The 9,317-nt window shown below is 41.1% G+C and overlaps 1 long non-coding RNA gene across 1 annotated transcript; it reads right to left on the bottom strand.

The window, feature by feature from the left end:
• Window positions 1-1,923: 1,923 nt before the first annotated feature.
• LOC149269678 (uncharacterized) lies at window positions 1,924-3,178 on the bottom strand. The gene is made up of 2 exons (XR_016269120.1): window positions 2,567-3,178; window positions 1,924-2,483 (listed from the first exon to the last, which is right to left on the bottom strand). It is a non-coding gene; the product is annotated as an uncharacterized LOC149269678 (long non-coding RNA).
• Window positions 3,179-9,317: the final 6,139 nt, after the last annotated feature.

Genomic DNA, 9,317 nt, shown 5'->3' with positions numbered 1-9,317 from the left:
CGCACAATTAACGCCATTATAGCCACTTCATTAGCGTGGCCGGTTGTAAATGCGATGCGAATATACTAGATTTGTAAATCTATTATATTTATGCTTTTAATTAAATTGCTTATTAAAATGATGTTTGAATGCATTTGAATTTGTCGAACATTTTGATGGGTTTCAATTGTTGATTAGTGGGCGAATTATATTTAGTGTTGTGGACAGTGTTGCATAAGTATTAAGTGTTGGCTAATCAGCATTTAGATAGAGTATGGGGTTGTTTAGTGGCTTTTGTTTATCATATTAATAAAGTCTGAACTACATTCATTTGATAGCTGAGTTTGATATGCCGTTGATAGTTATTCAAATTAAGAGTAATAAATGGCTAAGTATTGAATATTGTTGTACTATATATATACATATATGCATACTTATCTATTGATTCATTTACTTTCCTATTTATTTATCCTATTACTATAGCTATTCTCTTTCTATTTCTATTAACTTTTTATTATTCTCGCCTTATAATGTTGGTAAGGGACAGCTTAAGCTTAGTTATAAAGACATTCGTATTTCTAAACTCGTATTCTCTAAGTATCCTTCACAGAATTATAGAAAAGAAACTTGAACCTAAGTAACAACGATTTTTAGGGAACTTATACATACAAGTTATTTACAGATATCATCTTATCATATATACACAATACATTTTAGCTTATTGATTAAATAGCTTATTGACAACTCTTGTCACAATCAAAATTAACTTCATTAACTAATTGCTGTTCTCAATGTACTTGGAATTAATAGAATTTAATCAAATTCACTATAATTCTATTCAAGTTTGATTGAAAATTCCATTTTAATTGAGCTCTTGCGCTTATGAGCTAGTCAAACATTTTAAATAACTAAAATCCCAATTACGTAGTTTATTATTGAATTAAAATTGACTCGCAGCTGCGGCTGCTGCTGCTATTGCTGCTGGTAAACACTTGAACTGTCAACGCCAACTACTAACTGACGGACGGCTGGACAGACAGATAGACAGATAGACGTACGGACTGCGACTATTTCTTCTTGGGCCGCTCCACTTTGGACAGTTGCCGCCGTTGTTATTCTCGCTGCCGGAACGTGCACAACAACTAAAAAATGGACGTCATCAGCTCAATGGTTATGGCATTTCCGCACCTGACGTCCCCCCAATGGCCGACGACAGCCAGCAGCAGCAGCAGCAGCAGAGCCCGAAGCAACAGCAAAAGCAACGGCGTCGGCAGCAACAACAAAATGGTTTGTCCATCTGTCTATCGGTCCGTCCCGACTCTTCTTCGTCTGAAGTGCGTGCTTGAGTTTGGTTTTTTGCCTTTGCGCTTTGGCGTGCTCATACTTCTGCTTCTGCTTCTTCTTCGTCTTCGTTTTGCGCTGCCAATGTCTTTGCCGTCTTCGTTGGCTTCTTTGGCTGCCGATTTGCTTTGGTCTCTTGCATTTTGCGTTCCGTTCTTTCAGTTTTGCTTGTGCAATGCTCACGCACACCCTCACATATATATATATGAAGACATACATACGTACACATACATATATAGATATACAAACACACAGCCAGATATACAAACGTAATTTCTATGGCACTTGTCCATGCTGCCACTTGTCTTCCACTTTATGTGGTTGACGTTGCTGCCGCTGCTGTTGCTGACGCTGACGCTGGCTCTGCCGCTGCTGCTGCCGCTGCCTCTGCCACGCCGCTGGCGCCGCCCTTATTGACTGGTAACTAACCAAACACCTCAGTCACTCTTTCCTTTATACTCCCTTCCTCAACAAACGAACAGCCCGAAAAAAAGGCAAAAAAAGTTTTATTTTTCATTAACACACCGAAGCCTTAACTCTCTCTCTCTATCTCTCTCTCTCTCTCTCTCTCTCTCTCCCACACTTAAATAATAAATAATGATATACAAATTTCTATAAATAATTTTTTTTATTACTTTTAGATTTTAGCACATTAAATTATATAACACTCCCAGCATATTTATCAGCTCTTCTCCTATTTAACTCTCCATCGACTGTTACGAACTGCACGCCTTTGCTATGCTACCCGCTTCAATTATTAGTGCATAGCGTATAGAGAGACAGACACTTCAATTGATTATTGTCCGCCGTTGGTTTTTGCTGTTGGTGCTTTTGTGCAAATGATTTACATTTCGTGCTTCACATAGCTGTTCTTGTTAGTCTGCTTCTTGTCTTCGCCTCTTCATGAACTTCTTGTTCTGCCTCTCTCCCTCTCTCTCTCTCTTCAGTTGGGCTTTGGTATTCGGCAAACCTGAGCGCAGCTTTGGCTTTTGTTGTCATTTGCACTTTTGATTTCATTTGAAGTTGTTCGTTTCGCTTTTGCTTTTATTGCTGTTCCTCTTGCGTTGTTGTTGTTGCTGTTGTTGTTGTGGCTCATTTGTTATTTTCTTCACTTTTGTTTGACTTGTCGCTGCGCATTCTGCGAGCCACTCATTCGATGCTGTCTGTCAAAAAAATAAATAAAAAAGAATAAAAGAAGAAGAATAAGAAGCAAATCTGTATAAGAGAAGGTAGCATCAGTTATTACTAATCATTTGTATAAGAGAGTAGGGGGGCAGGATTTGTGTGTTTGGCCTTTTGTGTCGGGGGCACACACAATTCTCAGCCCACACAAAGACATGGCTGCTGCTGCCGCTGATGATGATGATGATGATCATCCAGCCATTATTGTTGGCGGTTCGCTATATTCCTCTCTCCTTCTCTCTCACTCACTCAATGGTTCTGCTGCTGCTGCTGCTGGTTCTATGACTATTCAAAGCACGTCAAAACCGCACAGCGTACACAGATTAATTACGGCAACAGCTTTGGGAGCGACTTGAATCTGCCGGGGAGGTCGCCAGCCAAGTCGCCATGAAGTGCATTTCATTTATTTTATAAATTATCGCCACGAATTGTTCATGTGAAACGGCAGCAGCAGCAGCAGCAGCAATAGTAACAACATGGCGAGCTTTTCCAGCGAGCGTCTAGGGGTAGATCTGACAATAACAACTGTATGAGACAATATGGCTCTGCGCACCGCAACAACTAGCCCCCCGCCCACACTCCCTGGCTACAACTATTGCCCCGCCTCAATGGCTAGTCGGCACCAAGCCGCCCACATTTAAGTCCGCCATCTTTTTGCTTCCGCCGTTTGCCTCGTGCATCTTAATTACTTTTGTTTTTTCTGCTATTTCTTCTTCTTGCTCGTCTTTCCGCTGATGCTCTCACTACTGCTGCTCTCACGCGCTCTCCGCCCACTCTCTTTCCCGCTCTCCCTCTCTCGCAATCTTCCATGCTGTTTGTGTGTTTGCGACTGCTGAAAATTTCCACAAGCCAACGAAATTCAATGAAAAATACTTATTCAAATGGCAGCAGCGACTACTGAGGCAGCAAAGAAGGCTGTAAACGAGCCAACACAAGCAGCAGATACAACAGCAGCAACAACAACAACAATTACAAATAACAATTTCACAGATACATTTGTGTTGGTTTTTGTCGAACGCTTCGCTGGCTGCTTTGCACTTGAGATTCTTATCGTTGGCTGGCCCAAGTTGATTTTGATCTTTACAATGCATTATGCAAACAGAGAGTGCGATAGACGAAACAGTGAATGTGAATGGGATGGGAAACGGGAGAGAGCGAGAGCAAGCACATGTACGTGCATACATACATACATACATATATATGACACTTGCTCTTTCTCTCATATTAGTTGAGATAGCATTTAACTTTCAGAGTCTGTGTTGTTGTTGTTGTTGCTGCTGCTGCTGCCTCGATGATTGTTTTTCAAGAACAGTTCTATTTGTGCCGCGTGCCGCCAGGGGGCGCATTAGATTTGGCCACATTTATAAATCGTGCAAAAAAGAAACAAACGAAATGAAATGAAAAGAAGTTCAGCTACAGAGGGTAGAGTCTGAAGTGCACAGTGCTTAAGTCTCATTAGAGATACTTTAGTGTCAAGCCGGTTCGACTCCAGAGTCCGAGTCCGCGTCCGAGTCGCAATGATGGCCTGACCTCGCTTTGACTTGGGCTTTATAAAAGACGCAGATTAGTAATGCCCTCAAGAGTCCCCATCTAAGTGTGTGCATTAGTGTCTCTCTGTTGCTCTCTATCTCTCCCTCTCTCTCTGTGTATGTGTGTGTGTGTGTGTGTGTGTGGACTGTAATGTGTGTGTAAGTAGCAGCATAAAAGTGTCAGCTTTGAGATTTAAGAAAGCAGCTCAGCGCAAAGAGGCGCAAGAAAAAACCAGCGTTAAATTAGTGGCAATTGTGCGCGACATGAAGTAGCCGCCGACAGCCACTGTAGAGAGTGCTTACACACACACACACACGTGCACACATGCACATGTAAGCTCGCACACTCACACAGAGAACGTACTCGTTACTATTTATTTAGTTGGCATACATATGTAACTCTGCTGCTGCCTCTGCCACTGCCACTGCCACTGCTGGCTGAGGCAGGGCAAGCAGCGCGCACAGGAATTGTGTAACTGCAACCATCAAGTGGTGGACGCCATTGTAAATGGCCAGCGATTTGTGTGGCCAAAAGGAAGTTGCACCATCGCCTCGACGGAGCACGAGCATGCGGACGACGCAACATAAGCACTCAAGCGACATTAGGCAGCTAACTAACTGCTCCCAGCCACTGTTGCTGGGGGCGCCAACAGCTCCAGCAGCTGGAATCAATAGCAATGGCCATAAAGCCATTGTTATTATGTAGTCTAGTTGAGTGTGTCTGTCTGTCTGGGTGTCCGCGCACTGCAGTTCTTAAGGCAAGTAAGCTTCATTTGGCAAATGTTAATAATAATTGTAATTGTCTGCAATAATAGTTTGTAATGTTGATTCGATGAGTTGCTAAAGAGCGAGCCAATCATTGAGTGGGTAGTGGCTTGGAATAACAAGCAATTGTTGGAATGTAGGATTACGTTCTTGAAGAGATAGAAAGTAGATAACTAGAAAATAAAATGCCTTATGAAGTCGAAAAAATGAAAGTTAACCAAAAGCAAGACAAGAGATGAAGGCTTCAAGCAATTAACATAAATCCAGAATCTCTTATCATACACCTGTACATATAATATAAAATAAACTGTATGAGCTTTATATAGATACTGAAGAAAGCTATTCTCCGTTTGTGAACCCTGATTGACCTGCAAAATTTTTTTCATTTTCATACTTTACATTATTAGCAATAGTGTGTTTTCGGAACTTTATGGATATATTTTTAAATCTAAGCTGTAGGTCCAATGTATCAGTGCTTACTTCTTAAGTAAGTTTTAATTTTTTTTTTTTTTTTTTTGTCATGAATCTATAATAAATAAATAATTAATTATTCCTAGATATTAAGTATGTGCATATTTTTTATAGACTTTGATATACTTGTGTATTACTTACTTCATTTACTTCATTCATCTTTAGTATTTATTCTTTTTATACCCTGAACCCATTGAAAATGGGAAATCAGGGTATAATGGTTTTGTTGAAATGTATGTAACAGGCAGAAGGAGGCGTGGCAGACCCCACAAAGTATATATATTCTTGATCAGGGTGACGAGCTGAGGTGATTTGGCCCTGTCCGTCTGTCTGTCTGTCCGTCTGTCCGTCTGTCCGTATGTTTGAACGCGTCGATTTCCGAAGATATAAGAGCTAGAGACTTCAAATTTTTTGTAAAATGTTCGTAATTACAGCGCGGATATCGAGTTTATCATTAAAATTCGATAACTCATTCCGATTTTTTTTATCGATGAAAAACCTTATCGAAAACCAGTTATAAAATTATATCTTCTACACCTTTATTGCTAGAGTCTCCAAATTTTTTATATATGCTTATATGCAGTTTATACAATTTCGGTTTTTGTTAAAATTTACCCCCCACCTCTAAATTCACCCCCTCACCCTCACTTTTGTTAAACGCGTATTTCAAATACTAGAGACTTGTGCTTTGGCAATTACATGCATATTCATGTTATAATCATAATCTGAAAGTTTCATGAAGATCGTACGTCCACAAAAAAAGTTATTAAACAATTAAGTTCTCATAGTAAGCGCACACTGCAGCCCATGCGTGTTTATGCGTGGGTGCTTGTGTGTGTATGTGTTTGTGTATGTGTGTGTGTTTCTTGTGTAAGCTGAAAGACGCGAAAAATTATTGAAATAGCTAGCACTCCAAGGGTTCAGGGGATCTCGTAGTCGAGCAGTCTCGACTAGAGCTTTCTTACTTGTTATTAATAATATTAATATATTTTTCATTCTATACCATTCCTCTCTATTCGTATATCTTAAAAATTATCATCGTAACAATTATATATCTATATATGCAACCACTATGCCGACTAGCTGATTAGCTGCCGCGCCTGCCTGCCTGCTTATCTGCTCTCCAGGTGCTCGTGATAGACAAGGTTCTGGTCTGTGTTTGAGGCAAGGCCTCTTGACAGTATTTGGACCACAAAGCAAATTTATGGCTAATAGCCGACGGCCCTTTTGCCTATGGACCTGCGAGTGCTTCGTGCAAGAGTGCCAAACGGCTGCTGCTATCTACGTTTGTTTTCTCGTCTTCTTCGTCTTCTTCCTCTTTATCGTCATCGTCTGTTGTTGTCTTTTTCGGGCTTTAGATTTGCAGCCGGCACCAGGGGCTTTGATAAGCTGATGGTCTGCACTGCTCTGCTCTGGCCTGGCCTGGCCTGGTCTGGTCTGGTAGCGTTTCTTATCGCTGAACAGCCTCACAGATACAAAATGCAAATATTGTATCAAATTGTAGCGCCTCGGCCGTTTATGAAACTGTCTAGAAAATCTTGACTATATATACATATATATATCTACATATATATGTATGTGTACACAGTATGCAGAGTGTATGCTGAAGAATGCCTTTTTGCATGACCCAAAAAGAAAACGAGCCAAAGTAGACAAATTAAACAAACGTTGGGCAGACATTAAACAAAGCCAACAAGTCAGACAGCGCCTTGAAGTGCTTCAGTCCCTGCTGCCCACATCGCTGGCCATAGTCGCAACTTCTATTTCTGTGGCATCATCATCATCATCATCGTCAGCATCATCGTCAGCATCATCATCATTATCTGGTGTTCTTCTGTAGTTTCTTGAGAGGCATCTTCTGATTGCCCATTGCTGCTGCGCCCGCCTATTGCCTCCCATTCGTGCCACTCTCTGTGGCAGCCTCTGCCACCGCGCACAAAAAGCAGGCCAACTAATAAAGCTGGTGCACTCTCTCGTAATGAACACACAATTGAGTGTGGCCAGGCGACCTGCGATCAGCTTGCTAAGAACTGAAAGTCGTCTGATATGTGACAAAGATATATTCAGATTATATAGCATGCACATGTATGTCTAAAGTATTGCAAAACTCATCAAGAATTTATTGAGTTATTATCTAATTTATATTCAAGCTGTGAGTCATTCAACATGTGAGCTAGAACCATATATAAATATAAATATTGTATATAAATATTGTATATTATTGTAACTAAAGCCATTGAAAAGGGAAAATCAGTGTATTAAGGTTTTAGTTCAATGCATGTAACAGGCAGAAGGAGGCGTGGCAGAACCCATAACGTATATATATTCTTGATCAGTGCGACGAGTTGAGGCAATTTAGCTGTCTGTCTGACTGCCTGCGATCCCGGAAGATATAAGAGCTACAGACTTCAAATTTTGTTTTGAAGTCTGATCGATGAATAATCGATTGTAGACCTGATCGAAAATCATTTATGAAATTATATAATTCACATCTTTAGAGCTGGCGTCTCAAAATTTTGCATATATGTTCTGGTTGTTTAAGTTCTATTTAATTTAACAAATCAAATGATTAATTATATATACATTTTTTCATTTTCCATTTATTTTCAATACATATCAATTTTATATTTATATTTTCTACTTATTTATTTTTAATTATTTTCTCCAGTAAATTACTTTATACAGAGTCGGTCCACAGAATCCGAAGCCATTTATTATGTAAAAGCTTTTCAATCAGAGAAACTTTAATTTAATTAAATTCTTTGCCATTTTGTTGTTGGTGTTTTCAGTTTTCTTTTGCTTCGCTCTCTCTCTGTTTTCTTTTCTTTTTTTAACATCCCAGCAGCCTGAGCCTGCGTCAAGCCATAATTGGAGCAACAACATGTTGCACGGGCATGGCGAGGGGGAGTGCGAGGCGAGGGCGAGAGCCTTAACCACGTCGTCAGTTTCAGGCCTGCCACCCGCAAATAAAAGCATTAAATGCTTTGTTAGTGGCTTCATGGCCGCATGGCCCCATGCCGCACACACACACACACACACACACACCCACACACAGAGACACCTTGCCATGGGGAAGCGTGCAGCGTGCTGGCCATTCATTTATTCACTCATTAAGCGGCAGCCATCGCAGCTGACGCCGCATGAGCTCCACTCGCGTGGCAAGAAGTCAGAGCGGGTGGTGCCTCACAGAATGAAGTGCCAGCTGTCTGGACATTTTGTGTGGCAGCAACATAATTTTTATTACATTGCCAGCGCTTTTATGATTATTATTTTTCGGCTCTAGTATTAATTTCGTATTTATGCAACATGCAACTAAAATGGAGCAGCTGCTGCTGCTGCTGTTGAGCCTAAAGCTCAATGTCTGGCTCGCTGTGTGCTTCACCTTGTGGCCGGCTAAGGCTTAGATGTGGCATTAATGTTGCGGAACAAATGAACTTTGCAGCGCATAAAATTCGACATGTCCATGCCCCGCCCCCGCCCCCGCCCCTTGCTCACTTTTTCCATTGAGAAAACCTTGAGCAAGTTGGCACTTCTTCAAAGCGTCAAAGCGTCTGTCGAATTAACCTTGAAATGCGAATAACATTTTATCGAAGACTCGCGACGCATTTTAATTGAATTTAATTAACTTTTTACTACGCCCGATACTTTGAATATGGGAAAGCGACAACGACAACGACAACGACAACAACAACAGCAACAGCAACAGCAACAGCAACAACAACCACAGCGACGTCGACGACAAAGCTGAAGTTGACAATGAAGCCAGCGACGCATGCGCGCAGACTAATTGCTGAACGAGCGACCGCAACGACAGCAGAAGACGCCAAAACAACAACAAACATAGCAACAACAACAACAACAGCAAAAGCTATTCTAACAATGGGAACCTGGACAATTGGTGGGCGGACAGATCTGAAACAATGGGCTCTGTCCATGGCTATTCCAGCCAAATCGTGCCTAATTAAATAAGTACTTTGATGGCCACAGCTGGAGAGCGATAGAGAGAGAAAGAGAGAGAATTGTGGATAAATGCCAAATGATTATTGCTAA

Source organism: Drosophila arizonae, chromosome 3, assembly GCF_054131065.1.
Source record: "Drosophila arizonae isolate 15081-1271.41 chromosome 3, UAZ_ARI_1.0, whole genome shotgun sequence".
NCBI classification, from domain to species: domain Eukaryota; kingdom Metazoa; phylum Arthropoda; class Insecta; order Diptera; family Drosophilidae; genus Drosophila; species Drosophila arizonae.
Note: the sequence above shows the minus strand (reverse complement) of the source record. Positions and strands in the feature narration are given on the sequence as shown.